A 19,123-nucleotide genomic window follows, 5' to 3' on the forward strand; every position below is an offset into this window, starting at 1 on the left:
TGGGGTACAGAGATGAGGTAGTCATTCAAAAATCACATTTAACACGTTTATTGCACATAGAGTGAGTCCATGCAACTTATGTGATTGTTAAGCACATGTTTACTCCTGAACTTATTTAGGCTTGCCATAAAAAAGGGGTTGAATAGTTATTGACTCAAGACATTTCAGCTTTTCATTTTTAAATAAATTGTAAACATTTCGAAAAACACAATTCCACTTTGACATTATGGGGAATCGTGTGTAGACCAGTGACAAGCAAATCTACATTTAATCAATTTTAAATTCTGTCTGTAACACCCCACAATGTGGAAAAAGTCAAAGAGTGTGAATACTTTCTGAAGGCACTGTATATAATAGAATTACTTAGAATATAATATATCATTATATTTCTATGCAAGCACCCATCTCACAATAAACCAACCTAACACATCAGCTTTCTCACATTTAACTAAATAATCATGGCCCTCCAATCTTAGTGAGAAACTATTGACAATGCACCATCAATTGGCAGCGAGCTTGAAAGCCAATGATTTTATCCTATGGAGTTTGGACAACTTACAGTGCAGCACTTGATGACATCAGAGACAGATGGACTCTCTTGGTGAAGTAGACATAAGAGGACCGTTTCATGGACACAGATTAGGCCTAGACGTTCCATGAGGAATCTCCTTTGAACATGTTCTTTAGTCTAGTCCAAGCTCTTCTCTGTCCTGGCACCCCAATGGTGGAACCAGTCTCCCCCTAATGTCAGGACAGAGTCCCTGCCCATCTTCCCAAAACATCTGAAATCCTACCTCTTTAAAAAGTATCTTAAATTACCCCCCCACCCAAAACAAAACTAAAAATGATAAGCACTTGTCTTTTCCTACTAGCAACTACTTTGTTGAGGGAAAATGAACTTACTACGACCGTGGTATGTTGTTTTATGACCTAGCTATCTTAAGATGAATGCACTAGTGTAAGTCACTCTGGATAAGAGAGTCTACTATATGACTAATGTAAATGTATGTCTAGTACTAGGCTTAATCTGTGTCCAGTGGTGGCAGAAGAGTCCAGTGTACTTACACAGTGTGTGGCACGCTGTCCTGGGGTTTCTCTAACTGCTCAGGGAACACTGGGTGAGGTAGCTCTCCAATAGGGACACAGCCCAGAGACTTACTGATGGCGTGACTTAGCTTTTTAGCTGGAGACTTCTGTGAGAGGCAGAAACAAGACGGTGGACATCATATTCACTGTTTTTATTATCAGGGTTAGGGGTTAATTAGAATTGAATTCATTCAATTCAGGACATTCAGTCAATTCAGGAAGTAAATGCAAATTCCAGTTTACTTCCTGAATTGATTGAAGTGAAATGGAATTGACCCCAACCCTGTCTGTTATAATGTGGGAACTGCTTATAGAAGTAGCGTAAAGAGATGTATAGTAATTGACCTTAACTATTTCTAAAATACCCAGTTACATTATGCAATGCATAGTGTACCGAGAATTACAAGGTTTGTTCATGCAGAATGGGACCAAATTCATTGTTTTCTCTGCTTTGTCCGAGATGTTTTCTCTGACAATTGAAAGAACCTTTTTCTACTTCCAAATATGCTCAGCCATTTCATTCTGGGCATGAAGCCCTCAGAATAAAATGGCCATTACCATCCTGATCACAGGCACACAGAGTTCAGGATTGGATTTGGAACCAGTGTAAATCATTTTCCCAGCTTCAATTTACATCACACTGATTGACAAATTGGGAGAATGCTGGCATTGGCATAACTTTCAATTTAATTAGCTGAAATTAGTAAAAACCCATAAATCAGAATATTTAAAAAGGTTAGTTCATGTAGAAACAAGCCCAATGCTCTGCTTATGCATGCAGGCGGCTATTGGATTGTCCGAGCGCAAAGGAAGGCTGAATCTTGGTATTCGATGAAACTATCATAACTTATCTTTGGTGTGTATAAGTGTGATTGTGGGACGTGGTCTCTTTCTCAAAGGTCTGTCTCCTCTTCACCTCCTCTCCTTCATCGTACTGACCTGAAAGAACTGAGCAGCTGAAAGCCAGTCTAATAATGAGCTTCCACCATATTGTTTTCACCTGTCCATTCTTTTTCCAACCAGTTCAGATGAAGGGGAGGAGAAAAGGACAGGAGGGATTTTAATAACCAATTGAGATAGAGACTTTGTGGTTGCCGTGCCTACCCAAGAGGAGTGCTCCTTCATCTGATGCTGGTTGCTATGGGGACCATTGGCATGGCCACGCCAAAAGCAGCTCTGACAGAGTTGGTAGCCATGGCACTGTTGGCACCGGTAACGGAACCCCATCATACTTTCACTCCGGCAATAAGAACATTCCACGGGATGGAAGGCTAGAGGAAACCACAGAGAAATGGTTAGTAAGTCACTGAGGAAATGTTGATACAGTGAGACATAACATATAAGATTTATTATAAGACATTTTAATAGCACATATATGCTTAAAAATAAGTTATAAAGCATTATACCTACAGGTTTTAAGTCAAGTCTTACCCCATTTCTCGATACAAATGCTTAGATTAGAATGACTATTATTGGTGTTCGGCAAATTCACTGTGAAAATAAAGTCAAGGGAACTAATAACAGGGGAAACGTTACCATTTTCAACATTAGCAAGTCGGTGCATGAGAGGTAGCCACACGAGACACTGGGGGGGAGGATCTGCCATCAAAATGTCCAAAAACGTGTTCAGCAAGATCTTCTTCTATATTCAGTTAGACAGAGAATAACTTCTAAATACAAACACACCATTGGGCCCTGGTCAAAAGTAATGCAGTATATAGGGAATAGGGCGCCATTTGGGACGTAACCCATAGTGAATGAAATGGACACCACTGCAAAAGGTCATCTTCAATAATAGATGAATGTGCCCTGCTTATTGAAGACGACCTTTTGAAGTGATTTTTTATGGTCTGTGGACTATATTTACAAGGTTCCTCCCTCATCCTATGTTCATATCTCTCTCTCTCTCTAAGTATATTATACATGTTGTATATTATTTCAGTGAGAGAAACCCTCTTGGTATGTCCAACCTACCTGCTGAGGGAAGCATGTCCGTACGGAGTGTTCTGTGTAACCAAACGACGGGCCCTCGAACACAGCTGTGGGCAGCTTCAGAACTTCACGAAGAAACTGGTCAAACTTAGCAAAGGCCATCACACCATTAGAGTCAGAGATCTGTGAGAAGATACCTGAGAGAGAGAGAGAGAAGTAGAGAGAGAGAGAAGTAGAGAGGGAGAGAAGTAGAGAGGGAGAGAAGTAGAGAGGGAGAGAAGTAGAGATGGAGAGAGAAAGGTGGTGAGTACACCAGATTGATGTACAGTACATCAGTTTACATACATCTACGCCATTTCTACAATCTATTGAATATGAGCTATGGATGATCCTTCTTTACACTTCCATCTGAAACTACAACTACGTTAGTGCTGGAAATGTGACTCAACAGCGTCCCTTTGTGTATAATTTATGCAACTGCGGACACTGTAGCCCAGGGGTTCTCAAACTATTGGGGCCACGTACCCCTTTTGTTAAAGCAAATTCAACAGGAACCCCGTTTAAAAATCAGAACACAAATCAAGTGAGATAAAAAAATATATAAGGATATAAGGAATTTTGCTTAAGTCTCGGGCCCTGGAAAGGAACATTTTAAAGGCCTTCCTCTTGGCATTGGAGAGAACATCTTTCAGTTTAAGCAAATTTTTCAAGCTAATATCTTACAATTAAATAAAAAATAACCACGAGGCAGTGAAAACCTTTCAGTTTTTAAGCTTACATTACAGTGCTTTCAGAAAGTATTCACACCCCTTGACTTTTTCCACATGTTGTTGTGTCACAAAGTGGGATTAAAATTGATTTATAAAAAAAATTGCCAACTGTCTACACAAAATACTCTGTAATGTCAAAGTGGAAGCAAAACTAACATTTGTAAAAGACTTATGAAAAATAAAACACTAATATATCTTGATTAGTTAAGTATTCAACCCGAGTCAATCAATTTTAGAATCACTTTTGGCAACGATTACAGCTGTGAATTGTTGGGGTAGTCTAAGAGCTTTCCACACCTGGATTGTGTAACATTTGCCCATTATTCTTTTCAAAATTCTTCAAGCTCTGTCAAATTGGTTATTGACCATTGCTTGACAACCATTTTCAGGTCTTGCCCTAGATTTTCAAGACGATTTAAGTCAAAACTGTAACTCAGCCACTCAGGAACATTCACTGTCTTCTCGGTAAGCAACTCTAGCGTACATTTGGCCTTGTGTTTTATGTTCTCGTCTTGTTGAAAGATGAATTAATCTCCCAGTGTCTGGTGGAAAGCAGACTGAACCAGGTTTTCCTCTAGGATTCTGCCTGTCATTAAACTATTATTGCACACAGAGTCCATGCAACTTATGTGACTTGTTCAGCTTTTAAAATGTTTATTAATTAGTAAACATTGCAAAAAACATAATTCCACTTTGACATTATGGGGTATTGCGTGTTGGCCAGTAACAAAAATATCTAAATGTAATCAATGATAATATCCGTGTGAGCCTCCCAGGCCCATGTTGCCCAGGGTTAAGAACATACATTGTAGATGAATAATATGACATTGTATTGCATTACACCGTCTAAATTTATTCCATGTGACCAACATGTCTAATATGTTGTTAGTAATATTCATTCAAATAAAATGAGAAAACCTTTGTTTTTATACATATAATTTTGAGATCTGGGACGCAGCTTTAACTGTTACCTCTACCCTGGGCTAAGTTCATGAAGATATACTTACAACGGAGTTTGTCCACTATTTTCCCTCCACACATAGTCGCCAACATTGACTTCATCGAGAAAATGCTCAGTTTCCCGTGGCCTTCACTAAACACACAAACAAACATTTTGGAAAATGTATCTATTCACAACTGAAACACACACACTCATCATACTGACAAAGGAGAAGAATCTTCCCTGTTCAATAAAGCAAATACCCTTTTCCCATGATTTGCTAGCTTTAGCTTGTTGACCACAATATAGAACAAATAATTATCACTTCTGAATCCATCGTGACCATGTTGTCTGAAGGCCCAAAATTATTTGAAGGGGAGAGCTCACAGTTCAGTCCAGCATTACTGATTACTTYAGTCCAGGTAGACACAGACACATTAATCTGATATATTTACAGTCTGGACTCCAACATTGCTCGTCCTAATATTTCTATATTTCTTAATTAACTCCATTATTTTCAGATGTGTGTATTGTTAGATACTACTGCACTGTTGGAGCTAGGAACACAAGCACTTCGCTACACCCGCAATAACATCTGCTAAATATATGTATTCCATAGTAAGAAATTATATCTTGTGGGCCTCCCGAGTGGTGCAGAATCTAAGTGCTTGATGCGTCACTATAGACCCGGGTTTGATCCCAGGCTGTGTCACAGCCGGCCGTGACTCGGAGACCCATGAGGCGGCAGACAATTGGCCCAGGGTCGTCCGGGTTAGGGGAGGTTATGGCAGGCTGCGATTTCCTTGTCCCATCACACTCTAGCGACTCCTTGTGGCGGGCCAGGCGCCTGCAAGCTGACTTTGGTCACTCACTGGACGGTGTTTCCTCCGACACATTGGTGCGGCTGGCTTCCGGGTTAAGCGAGCAATGTGGCTTGGCAAGGTCGTGTTTCGGAGGACACATGACTCTCGACCTTTGCCTCTCCCAAGTCCGTAGGGGAGTTGCAGAGATGGGACAAGACCTACCAATTGGATATAAAAAAGGGGTAAAAAAATTAAAAAAATWAAAATCTCTGGTTCTGAAAATAAGGTGTTGCACCATACTTAAATCTATAGACATGTACATGCACTTTTCATATAGCAGTTCAAAGCAAATGTATACACGTCACTCCTGCTCCCTCTGGCGCTCGACGTCGCCGGTCTACAAACCACCAGTCCTGGCAACCCACATTGCGCACACCTGGCAACCATCATTGCACAGAACCTGCTCCCTATGGTTACGGCACACCTGGACTTCATCATGACCCTGATTACTCTCCCTTCATACAGCCCTCACCAACCTCAGTCATCAGGCAGTATTGGTTCTGTTTTCATGTCCAGACACTTCTCTTGTTTGGTAACTCTCCATGTTCGTTATTATTAAAAACTCACCATCTGCACCTGCTTCCTGACTCCCTGCGTCGTCGTTACAACACAATGTACAAAACATTAAGAACACCTTCCTAATATTGAGTTGCACCCCTTTTGCCCTCAGAACAGCCTAAATTTGTCAGGGCATGGACTCTACAAAGTGTCAAAAGCGTCCCATGTTGACTTCAATGCTTCCCACAGTTGTGTCAAGTTGGCTGGATGTCCTTTGGGTGGTGGACCATTCTTGATACACACGGGAAACCGTTGAGTGTGAAAAACTCAGCAGCGTTGCAGTTCTTGACACAAACCGGTGCGCCTGGCACTTACTACCATACCCYGTTCAAAGGCACTTAAATATTGTGTCTTCCCATTCACCCTCTGAATGGCACACATACACAATCCATGTCTCAATTGTCTCAAGGATTAAATATCMTTCTTTAACCTGTCTCCTCCACTTCATCTACACTGATAGAAGTGGATTTAACAGGTGACATCAATAAGGGATCATAGCTTTCACCTGGATTCACCTGGTCAGTCTATGTCATGGATAGAGCAGGTGTTCCTAATKTTTTGTCCACTCAGTGTATACTGTATGTAATATTCTATATCTAATGTATATCCTGTGTCTAATGTAGTGCACCTGTCGTATGTAGCCACCATGAAGTTGAGGAGCAGACTGATGGACTGCTCTACGTTGATCTGGTGCATGGTGGGAAGACGCTTGTTGAGCTGGTAGTAGATGGAGGACAAGATGGTCTCCAGTCTAGACACGTTAATCTCTGCGTTGTGGTCCAGTGTGTTCAAACCGCTGTCACGGAACGCCTCGATCATGTTCCACACATCCACCAGGTGCACTGGGATAGGAGAAGGATGGGAAAGATTGACAAAATAATAGATTTCTTCTAAATGAACTAATTACGTTCAAGTGTACCGTATTTGAAACAAACATATGTGACATTGTTGTGTGTACAGTTTAATAAGTTAGGAGAGTAAGATCTTCAGTAAAGGAAACTAAAAGAGCCCGGCAGCGAGAACTTACGGTTGCATCTTTTCTGCACGAATCTTAGCTTGCAGGCCGTCCTATAGGTTGACAGTCTGATGACGTCAAAGTTTTGTCCCCCTGATAAAAATTAAAAGATGAATCAACAAACTAACACAACCACACACACAAAACCCACTGTATGGGGAAGTGGAATGTACTGTACAGTGTAACATGCATGGATGTGAATGGCTTGGCTAAGACACAGCAGTGTGAATGATTAGTACTGGTTTTCCTCTGGAGATTTCACTCTCAGACAGTGCATGTAGTGAAGGGGTTCTCAAACTTTTTGGGGCCGGGGACCCCTTTATAATCAGAACACAACTCAAGTAAAAAGACAATAGCATACAAGGAGTTGTACTATGACTTTGGCAGTGCATGGCCGGATGAACCAAGTCTAGGGCCCTGGGAAAGACAATTTTAAAGGCTCTCTCTTGGCATYGGCGATACATTTTTGCAGTTTTCAAGCAAATTTAATACACATTTTGTCAAGGGGAACAAAAATCCAATGTTTCAGCTTTAAAGCTAATAACCTGCAATTTTACACATTTTGCCATGAGGCAGAAAGAAAACTTTGCCGTTTTAAAGCTTAAATTACAGTGCAAGTCGGAAGTTTACATACACCTTAGCCAAATACATTTAAACTCAGTTTTTCACAATTCCTGASATTTAATCCTAGTAAAAATTGCCTGTCTTAGGTCAGTTAGGATCACCACTTTATTTTAAGAATGTGAAATGTCAGAATAATAGTAGAGAGAAGGATTTATTTCAGCTTTTATTTCTTTCATCACATTCCCAGTGGGTCAGAAGTGTACATACACTCATTTAGTATTTGGTAGCATTGCCTTTAAATTGTTTAACTTGGGTCAAATGTTTTGGGTAGCCTTCCACAAGCTTCCCACAATAAGTTGGGTGAATTTTGGCCCATTCCTCCTGACAGAGCTGGTGTAWCTGAGTCAGGTTTGTAGGATCCTTGATCGCACACGCTTTTTCAGTTCTGCCCACACATTTTCTATAGGATTGAGGTCAGGGCTTTGTGATGGCCACTCCAATACCTCAACTTTGTTGTCCTTAAGCCATTTTGCMACAACTWTGGAAGTATGCTTGGGATCATTGTCAATTTGGAAGCCCCATTTGCGACCAAGCTTTAACTCCCTGACTGATGTCTTGAGATGTTGCTTCAATATATGCACCAGTCCCTCCTGTGGCAAAGCACCCCCACAACATGATGCTGCCACCCCCATGCTTCCCGGTTGGGATGGTGTTCTTCGGCTTGCAAGCCTCCCCCTTTCTCCTCTAAACATAACGATGGTCATTATGGCCAAACAGTTCTATTTTTGTTTCATCAGACCAGAGGACATTTCTCCAAAAAGCGCGATCTTTGTCCCCGTCTGCAGTTGCAAACCGTAGTCTGGCTTTTTTATGGCGGTTTTGGAGCATTGGCTTCTTCCTTGCTGAGCAGATTTTCAGGTTATGTTGATATAGAACTCATTACTGTGGATATAGATACTTTTGTACCCGTTTCCTCCAGCATCTTCACAAGGTCCTTTGCTGTTGTTCTGGGATTGATTTGCACTTTTCGCACCAAAGTATGTTAATCTCTAGGCGTCTCCTTCCTGAGAGGTATGAAGGCTGAGTGGTCCCATGGTGTTTATACTTGCGTACTATTGTTTGTACAGATGAACATGGTACCTTCRGGGGTTTGGAAATTGCTCCCAAGGATGAACCAGACTTGTGGAGGTCTACATTTCTTTTGATTTTCCCATGATGTCAAGCAAAGAGGCGCTGAGTTTGAAGGTAGGCCTTGAAATACATCCACAAGTACACCTCCAAATGACTCAAATGATGTCAATTAGCCTATCAGAAGCTTCTAAAGCCATGACATCATTTTCTGGAATTTTCCACGCTGTTTAAAGGCACAGTCAACTTAGCGTATGTAAACTTCTGACACACTGGAATTGTGATACAGTGAATTATAAGTGAAATAATCTGTCTGTAAACAATTGTTGGAAAAAGGACTTGTGTTATGCACAAAGTAGATGTCCTAACTGACTTGCGAAAACTATAGTTTGTTCACAAGAAATTTGTGGAGTGGTTGAAAAACTAGTTTTAATGACTAAGTGTATGTAAACTTCCGACTTGAACTGTATGTGAAAATAAAATAATTTTGGGGGAATACAAGAACTATTGAGTTGAAAAATGTATAATTGGTGGAGTAACTGTGGATACCAATATCCCTGTGAGCCTCCCAGGCCCATGTTAAGAACATACATTGTAGATGAATATTATTACATTGTATTGTTTGTATTGTATTACACCCTCTAAACTTATTCCACGGATCCCTTAGCCAAGATTTGTTTAATCTGCTGTTGCTAATGTAAAAASAAAAATGTAAATATATGTATTTGGAGATCTGGCCTCGGACCCCCTGCAGTACCTCTGCAGACCCACTTTGAGAATCCCTGATGTAGAGGGGAATGTACAGTATAATGCTTTACTGTGCACAGCAGATTATAACAGTGTGTAAATGAATAGTAATAGTTTGGCTCTGGAGCTCTGTCTACTCACTCATCTCCATGAAGAGTTGTCTCCTCTCCACCATGGCCTTGCCTCGTTTACTGCGTTCTTCTATCATTCTGGGGGGGGGGGGGGGGAGGGGGTACCACAACAGGCAATAAGCACACATTAACTTCTCACTACGTAATTACATCATCATTGTAGACAATATACATTATCAGTCTTCTCTGCCCTCTATCATTCTGGGGAAAGAATACAGCAAGCATTACTACCTACTCACTAAGTGATTGCATAATTATTGTATACATTAGACATATTACCAATTTTTTGGGAAATAAACCAGCAAGCATGCATTACCTACTCATTACATACCTGTAATGACTATACATCATTGTAACCATTGTATACATTATCAAGGTCCATTATAGCCTTTGTACATTCAAGTTAAAGCAGTAGGTGGAAAGGTTCCTACATTGAACCCAAAACGGTTCTACCTGGAACCAAAACGGTTCTACCTGGAACCAAAACGGTTCTACCTGGACCCAAAACGGTTCTACCTGGACCCAAAAAGGGTTATTCAAAGGGTTTTCCTTAAAAAAGTTATAGATCTGTAATTTTTCCATTGAAAGCAAGTCTAAGAAGCGGTAGAGCTGTTCTATGTGCACTATTTCGATGTTTCCAGTTCTTAAGTTTTGTTTTTGCATCCTATACTTTCGGTTTTGTACACCAGCTACAAACAGCTGAATATACAATATTTTGGGTTGTTGAAAAATATATTTCACAGCAGTTTAGATGGTASAATGATTCTCAACACATTGGGAATACATTGTCACAAAGTGAAATTAGGCAAACTTTTAAGATATTTAGTAACCAGGAAATGCAGCGATTTCTACATATTGCACCTTTAACAAAAAGTTAACTTAATCTACTGATGATTTTGTCAGCTAAAAATCCCAGAGGTATTTATTTACCTGTCGCTGCCTGAATATTAAACAAAGGGAAGCATTAACTGCTGCTGCCCCTGTGGAGAGAAGAACAATCATAGACAGTTAGCTAGTTGCTTCCTTAATATTCTGTGTCTGTTGTGCTCTGTAGTAGGATAAGCAGTCCTTCCAGACAAAATGGGTTTGACTTTTAAATGACTCATTAACACCCTCCCTTCAAAGACTTGATTAACTCTACCAAACATGTTTTTTTGGGGGGGGGGTTTCTTCCCGCAAAGGGGAACACACTTGAGTTCTCCTGCTCTGTCTCTTTATAGTACACTACAGGGCACTGGTCAAAAGTAGTGCACTTTATAGTGAATAGGGTGCCATTTGGGGGACACACGTCCTGTCTGTACCCTACAAATGATAATTCTCCATGACATCGCTCCTCAGCTAAGACCTGTGGATTAATGGTCCCGAAAGGCAGCCAGGGGTGCAGACAGAGGAGACACTTAATGATGATAGACACAGAACACATTACAACTATTCAATGATTGGTTCTGAAACCCGGGAAATTACACGATAAGCTTGGATGGTACCAGACCTGGGTTCAAATACTTGCAGTGTTTCCTCTAGCTTGCCTGGAGTGACAGGTGGATGAGGCTTGCACTGTTGGAACTTTTCTATTGGTTCAATTCAACAAGGTGAGCTCAATGAAACCCAGATAGTATCGGAAATTATTTCAAATAGTATTTGAACCCAGGTTTGCTTGGCTGGCAGAGGGCTCTATTCAAATATAGTACAGTATCAACATCCCATCAGACGAGCCAGAGATCTTCGTCAGCTGAACCGTTGAACGTGAGCAGTCAGTGCTTGCATACCCAATGGCACCCTATTCCCTTTATAGTGCACTACTTTAGACCAGAGCCCTATGGGGATAGCGTGCCACTTGGGGCACAGTCAGTGAAGCCAAGCCAAGGTTGAACCCTCAGGAACTCTGTTGACATGGCCTTTATATGCCTCCCGTCTCACTCAAGTAGCTGGACAGCCCTAGTTTCCAGTCCCATAAAGCTATTGATATACAGATTAAATATAATAATAATAATCATCATAATAATAAATAATAAATTGTTGTCCATATAATGTGCAATAAAAGGTTGTTAGATAATAGATTATGACATGTAGTAGATAGTATGTAGAATGGAAGAAAACACCAGCTGTGCTCAGGAGGGAAACTAACAGAAGCAAGTCAGCAGTGATTGTACAATGGCCCTCTGTAATATTMAAATACGCAGTAGACCTACTGAAGACTTAGCTTGTCTGAGCTTGTCATATGTAGGCAACTAAGACTCTGAATGAGAAAGTGGATACCAAAACAAATAACTTCTGTTGATATTGAGGAAAATGTCAATCCTTGATTGGCCATTGTGAAATGTAATATAACTTAATAGGATATCAGACCMTGACTGAACTCTTGTGGGTAGACCAGACATAACATAATACACAATATTTGGTTCTGGGAGGCTGACAATATAGTTTGATAAATCATTGAAAGGCTTCTTAAATTGCACCTGTAGGCATTAAAAGTCAAGTAGCCTAATGAACTTTAGATACTATATGTTGGATCATTAGTCACTTCTGAGTACAGTGGTGACAGGCCTGCAGGTGCACATTCATCAAATACCATTAAATTACCGAGGTAAAGACAGATTCAGATTGGATATTCGACTGTAGTTTTCCTTATGTCCACCAACCGCAGTTAGGGACCGTCAACATAGTGACAAACCAATTTTTTCAAATTTCAATAGCTCTTTAACCATTACGCCTGAAACATTAAAAACGGGTTCTAGCTAACCCGATGGCATAGACACACATTGCACGCACTTTTTTTGGTCGATTCACTATTTAAAATTATTTATTTACATTTTTGAATTTCAATAGCTCCTTGGTCATGTGACCTACTGACCTCAAACAAGGTTCAGAATGTACACAAAGTGGGCCTACACATTGCACACCCTTAAATTTGTCCATTTTCATCTCACACAATTGTACATGAATTTTCAATGTTTCTAATTTCAATAGCTCATAGGTCATGTGACCTACTGACCTCAAACAAGGTTCAGAATGTCCACTGACTATCCTTGTATATTGCACACCCTTTAGGTTTGTCTATTTTTCATCTCACACGATTTTACATACATTTTTCAAACTTTATAATTTCAATAGSTCCTTGGTAATGTGACCTACTGACCTCAAACTACTTTCCGAATGTCCACGCACTGGCGGAAACGGGCGCTGCTAGGCATCCAGTGCGGTAACGTGACCGATCCCGGGGGAAGCTGGCGGGAGCCCCGGGGAGGGTTCTCTTTTCTTCGTGAAGGGCAGGGCACCCAACCTCGGAGCGGGTCAGTGGCAGTTGGGGAGTTTGACTGAGGCGGTACACCTGTCAAACGGTAATGCAGGTGTCCTACGGCGAGCTTCGGGAGGACAGAAAGGGCAAAAGCTCGCTTGATCTTGATTTTCAATATGAATACACACAAGCGGGCCTCAAGATCCTTCTGAATTTTTGGCTTTTAAGCAGGAGTCAGAAAAATTACCACAGGGATAACTGGCTTGTGGTTTGCCAAGCTTTCATAGTGACGTTTGTTTTTGATCCTTCGATGTCGGCTCTTCCTATCATTGTGAAGCAGAATTCACCAAGCGTTGGATTGTTCGCCCACTAATAGGAAATATGAGCTGGGTTTAGACCGTCGTGAGACAGGTTAGTTTTACTCTACTGATGATGTGTTGTTGCAATAGTAATCCTGCTCAGTACGAGAGGACCCTCAGGTTCAGACATTTGGTGTATTTGATTGGCTGAGGAGCCAATGGTGCGAAGCTTCCATCTGTAGGATTATGACTGAACGCCTCTAAGTCAGAATCCCCCCTAAACATAACGATACCATAGCGCCACGGATCTTCGGTTGGGCCGGGATAGCCTGCCTCTTTTGGCAGGTGAGTAGAGCCGTTCGTGACGGGGTTGGGGTGTGGCAGGATGAGTTGCCRCCCCTCTCCTGATGCACACCGCATGTTTGTGGGGAACCTGGTGCTAAATCACTCGTAGACGACCTGATTCTGGGTTAGGGTTTCRTACGTAGCAGAGCAGCTCACTTGCTGCGATCTATTGAAAATCAGCCTTGATCCAAGCTTTTGCCGGGCCCGTCCTCTGGTGGGACTGTGAGTCTGGTTGGGACTCGCTGTGGAAGTCAAAAGGTCCCCAGGTTGACGAGGAGACCTCCCCCAAGGCAAGGGGTACTCAGAGTCCGAGCAGGGGCGCCCGGACTCAGGGGCTTAGGGCAGCACTCAGGCTGTGGAGGTTGGGGACTTAGTCTCTGAGGGGATAAAAGCGGGCAGGTCACCAGGTCCCCAGAGCCTGTTTCGGGTTACCAGGTGCACGTGGTTCCTGACAGCAGGACTATAGACGATTTAGTAATTCCAGGGAGTAAGCTATAGTCTAAGGCCAAGGGAGAGGGGTGTTGACCGGGTAGGGAGAGTAGGTGTGGAGGCCTGGAGGTCTGTAGTTCCAGGGAGTAAACTATACACTCTCAGGCCCAGGGAGAGGGCAGGCAGGGAGTGTAGGCCTAGAGGCCAGGAGTCAGAGGTCACCAGGTCAATGGGGGCCTGCCTGGAGGTCAGGAAGGCCCCAAGGAGAAGGCCCAAGTGAAAAGGTGTGCGAGTGAAACTGTCCTTCAGGGGGGCAGAGCAGGCAAATTAATGTAAAATCGTGTGAGATTAAAATGTGCAATATAGAAGGGTAGTCAGTGGACATTCTGAACCTTGTTTGAAGTCAGTAGGTCACACGACCAAGGAGCTATTGAAATTTGAGAATAAAAAAACGTTTGTACTAACTAATCCAACTAGGAATACAAAATGCTGCTCACATTTACACGTTTATTAGCTTTGCAAAGCGAAGTAATTTCCAAATTGTGAAAATAAGTGCGCAATTTTTCCAACATCATGACACTTATTTGGAGTCTGTGGCTCAAGTGGTTTGAAAGCGCAAATATCCGTCGAATATCCAACCTGAAACTGGCTTTACATTGATCATTAAATTACATGCTTACTGTAAATAAGAATGGGCGGGTCTACTAAGCCACCATAAAGGTAAAGCAGTGGTTATTGTGATAATGATCGTAGTGATGGTGATTACACTATCACTCGTATTTCATGTAACAGCGATTCACCAAAACTTATGCTACGACGCTGGGAAGTTGTCACGCGCAACTGCGCTACCGAACGAGGTAGACACACATCCATGCTCGAGTTAGACGCAACTGGAAGTCATGTTTTTCAATGAGAGTACCACGGTAAATACCTTTACGGCTGGCGGTGAATGTTATCAGCCGCCAAGGTAGACGGGCCATGCCGCCAGAGTTTAAATATTTCAACTGTAGCTTGTTTTCTACCGGATGTTGATTTGCACTGTTTGTTTACTGAAATCAACATAGCAACGGATACCGTCCTGCTAGCTTGCTTTTGCTGTCAAACACAGGATAAATTCAGGCTTAATATGTTTTTGGGAAACCTGCGCTTGGTCAGAAAAATATGTTGGTGCAAACAATGTTCTACTTCAAAACATAGCAAAGCGACATCTGTTTCTGTAGCTAGTTAGGTAGCTAAAAAACGCATATAAAAAATAAACAGTTAGGTAGCTAGGTATCATCGTTTAAAATACCCCTAATTTATAAGAGTTTTAATTTCGTATCGATTATGGGCGGACCCGGCCCTATCAAGCCACCCTAGCCCTGCTTATAACGATAGCGTGGGCAGAGATATTGGAGAAAGGAGATCCCATTGGCCAATGAACATGTGAAACGTTTAACGCCCCACTCAGCATACTGTCGACCAATCGCGTTCACGTTGTCATGCCAGGTACCACGGTTGCTAAGGCCATCGTCATTCAACCCCCTACTCAGAGTCAGGGTATGAGTCGATAAATGTGCCTATTTTCCTCGAACGTATGTAATGTCAGGATCCCAAAGCTATACGATATTACAAAGAACAAGATAATTATCTCAAATCTCGGAAAACATTTGTAATGTTATACTTCTTGTTGGGTTTTTGAGCTAGCGCCCAATTGACTCCCATTCAGTCCTTGGACAGTCCTTGTCCCAGAATGCAACGCGCGGCCCATTGACGACGTCTGGGCAACGTACACAATGGGCGTTAATACAATTCCAACGGAGTGTCCTATCTCCTCAAAAGTATCTGGCTCGGGGCAAAAGGCCTACTAACTAGCTAGTTATTGTCATGAATGGAAGTTTGATTTTAATAGGAGAACAACACGTGGCTGCCGTAGTAATACCATTGCTAAGAATAATGACAATTAATGCAGTTTCTGCACATTGTTTTCAGGCTGTTTGCATTGAGTGTTAGCTAGGTACCCCCAAAAAGTTATGATATGTGAGTGACTTTGTCATACTGCAAACCGAAGTCAACGTAGCAGAGAAACAGCCTACCTCCAGTTTCCAAACGGTCATCAATGTTGACAAAATCCTTATTTATTCTGTATTTTGACTAGCTAGGATGAATTAGGTGCAACTGTTTGGGATCTGGCTGGCAGAAGCTGCAGGATCAATATTTTATCCCCGTGTCTGGTTGCATGTCGGGGAGAATGTTGCACTACTTAGCTAACATTTCAGATCCTGGTTTTATTTCAAATGCTCACACAGACTTTTTCCCATTCGATCGAACAAATAATGGTTTATTACCAACGCGGTACTGTAAACACATCGTGGTCTGTGTGTGCTTGTTTGCAGACTTTTTGTTTCACTTTGACAGTGCTTTAGACCATAGTGCTGGCGCTTGGCTTGCGCATGCAAATTCAGCGCACAAGACAGTCTAAAATATAATTTTGTTATTTGACTCTTCAAAATAAAAGCTTATTTGACACGTCAATTAGTGTTATTTGAGGTGTATCTTTTTTGACACAAAAATACCCAAACTGCGCTCCATAGATGACCACCCATCATCAAATGCCAAACGGCCTGAGCTATATCATCTGCATTATTAGGCATATCAGCGTTTTTAATATAATAAGGTCAACCTAAACGAAATGCAAATACATCGGTGATAGTAGGCCTATCGCCAAGCATTACGTCATTCCACGGGTTTCATTTGCAATGAATGAACTCAAGCGCATCAGCCTCTATAGGAGCATCACAGCACACACTAAAATAATAAATGTGTCATTTGAATAACGCAGTGATATATCTACCGCACCTAGCCGAGTAGGTATCCTAGCTAATGATAACATAATTTTAAGTGAGTCAACATACGGAGGACTAGGGTTTATAGGGCTCGAAAGGCGAAAACATCATCCACGTTCTCGGTGACGAATCATTAGCTTTACAATACTTTATGCGTCTCAGATCTGGAAGGAACCGAACGATCTACGCGGCCATACTGCTGTTTTAACTCCCTATTTACCTTGTTTCCGCAATATGAGTGTGTCGTGTGATGCATCTTAAAGGAATATGCGATATGATAATGTACCCTAAATATCTACCCTAATAAATGTGTAGTAGCCTAATTTAGATGTGCCTTCTCCACTCTATAGGCTATTTAAATGAAAATTATACATATAATTAGCCTTACCAGTTTGAAAATCACGCAAGTGACGTTTATAGCATCAACATCAGATGAAGAGGATATAAGTAGTCAGGATATTTCCTTCGTGAATCATCGCTGCACTCAGTCTCACCTGTCTGTCCGCATTCGTTCGTTATTGCTGTCCGAGCAATGCAAAACGATTGATATTATACATAAACTGTACCATATCCAGTGCGTTTCCTGTTTCATAGCCTACGACTCAGAATTACGGTGGTGGCACAGATAGAACAATGAGACACATATTTCACCGGATGTATAAATGTGAAGCATCCTGTTGGCGTTTCCACTCACTACCAAATATGGTGATGAGAGGAAGCCCGGTGGCCGGCAGTAGGAGACTTTACCCTTTGCCAAAGTCTCTAAAAATGCCGCTGTTTAGGGCGAATTTAGTTAATGCACACGCGCACTTCACACAGTAGGAACAGTCTAGAACGCACAAATAAAATCTCACTAGCTCGTGCTTGGCTCTGCCCACTATGATTCATTGGACACGACAGGCTCTGGTCTATCTTGTGTTAGTTATAAAAATCTTCGGTGGTGGCGTCTCATAAAAGTGTACGAGCGYCGCGCTCTCTCCTCAGCATCATGAACAACCGAACACCCGAAGACAGCAAAGCGCGGGCGAGCAAGATGGGGCTGCGCGCGCATCACACAGCGTAGAGGCGGGCGCACAGTAAACACCACTCAAGACCCCGGTTTGTTGATATATTTTATGTGCATAATAATTATATGATATATGGGATAGTCAGCAGGTATGCTACAACATTCCAATCAACAATATACTTTCTCTGTAGCATATTTTTATCATGTGTAATATGGAAACAACATTGCACCTGAACTGGGGATTGTATCTCTTCTTAGTGGAGTGTGAAAAAGTTGAGGCAAGTGTAAAAGCCTACTGTCTTAATATGATGTGGTACTGATAGTATGCCTATTGTGTAAGTTGTACTAGTATTAGAGTAGAGTCACATAACAGTTACAGCCAGAAGAGTATGCTCCACCCATGAGTCTGGTTCCTCTCTTGGTTTCCTCCTAGGTCCCTTCCATCTAGGGAGTTCTTCCTGGCTACTGTGCTTCTGTATTGCTGTCTCTTCGGGGTCTAGACCGGGTCTCTGTCAAGCACTTTGTGACAACTGTTGATGTAAAAAGGGCTTTGTAAAATATGTTTGATTGAATTTGATTGACATACAAATGTCACACACAATCAAAATGTTTTCTCATTGTTATTTATTCTTTGTTGACAAGTGCTGATTACTATATTACATTCACCTGCATTTTAAAATGGAGACTTTAAAATCTAAAAACAGCAAAAATGACACAGACTGAGGGGAATGTACCCTTCACAAGACAAACAAACAGACATTTTCAAACCATTATTGATTGCCCGATGACACTTAGAAAAAACTTTCCCCCAAATCTATCCTCAACCTTTATTTTTTGTCCTTAGGTTTCAAAATTAATCTAATCAATATATCCCCCTGAATTTAGGCTGTCAATTGCTTTAAAAAAAGTCAATCAAAGTTTGAGAAAAAGGACAAAGTTGAGTAGGCTACTAAATCAATTATTCATCAATAAAGACGTTAGCTGCCTGTTTACAAAATGTACTGTAGGTAAAAACAACTTTCTCTTTGCAATCCAGTCATCATCACAAGTCAGTCAACGGATTTCTTTTTTTTTTTTTTTTTTTTTTAAACCATTAATACTCAATACTAAACTTCATTAAAAAGTTTGCAATGATAGAGGGGAAATCATAAATATAAGGTCTCTTTTATATCCTTATAAAATATGAACCCTCCATTTCTGAACCATTTGGTTGCTTCCCAATTGGCGCCCTATTCCCAACATTATAAAGG

At 41.4% G+C, this 19,123-nt stretch overlaps 1 pseudogene; it reads right to left on the reverse strand.

Moving 5' to 3' along the window:
• The window catches only part of LOC112071020 (dystrobrevin beta-like), a 68,745-nt pseudogene extending 51,248 nt beyond the window's left edge, over positions 1-17,497 (reverse strand).
• Between the last annotated feature and the right edge of the window lie 1,626 nt (positions 17,498-19,123).

This window comes from Salvelinus sp. IW2-2015, unplaced genomic scaffold, assembly GCF_002910315.2.
Source record: "Salvelinus sp. IW2-2015 unplaced genomic scaffold, ASM291031v2 Un_scaffold1493, whole genome shotgun sequence".
In the NCBI taxonomy this organism is placed as follows: Eukaryota; Metazoa; Chordata; class Actinopteri; order Salmoniformes; family Salmonidae; genus Salvelinus; species Salvelinus sp. IW2-2015.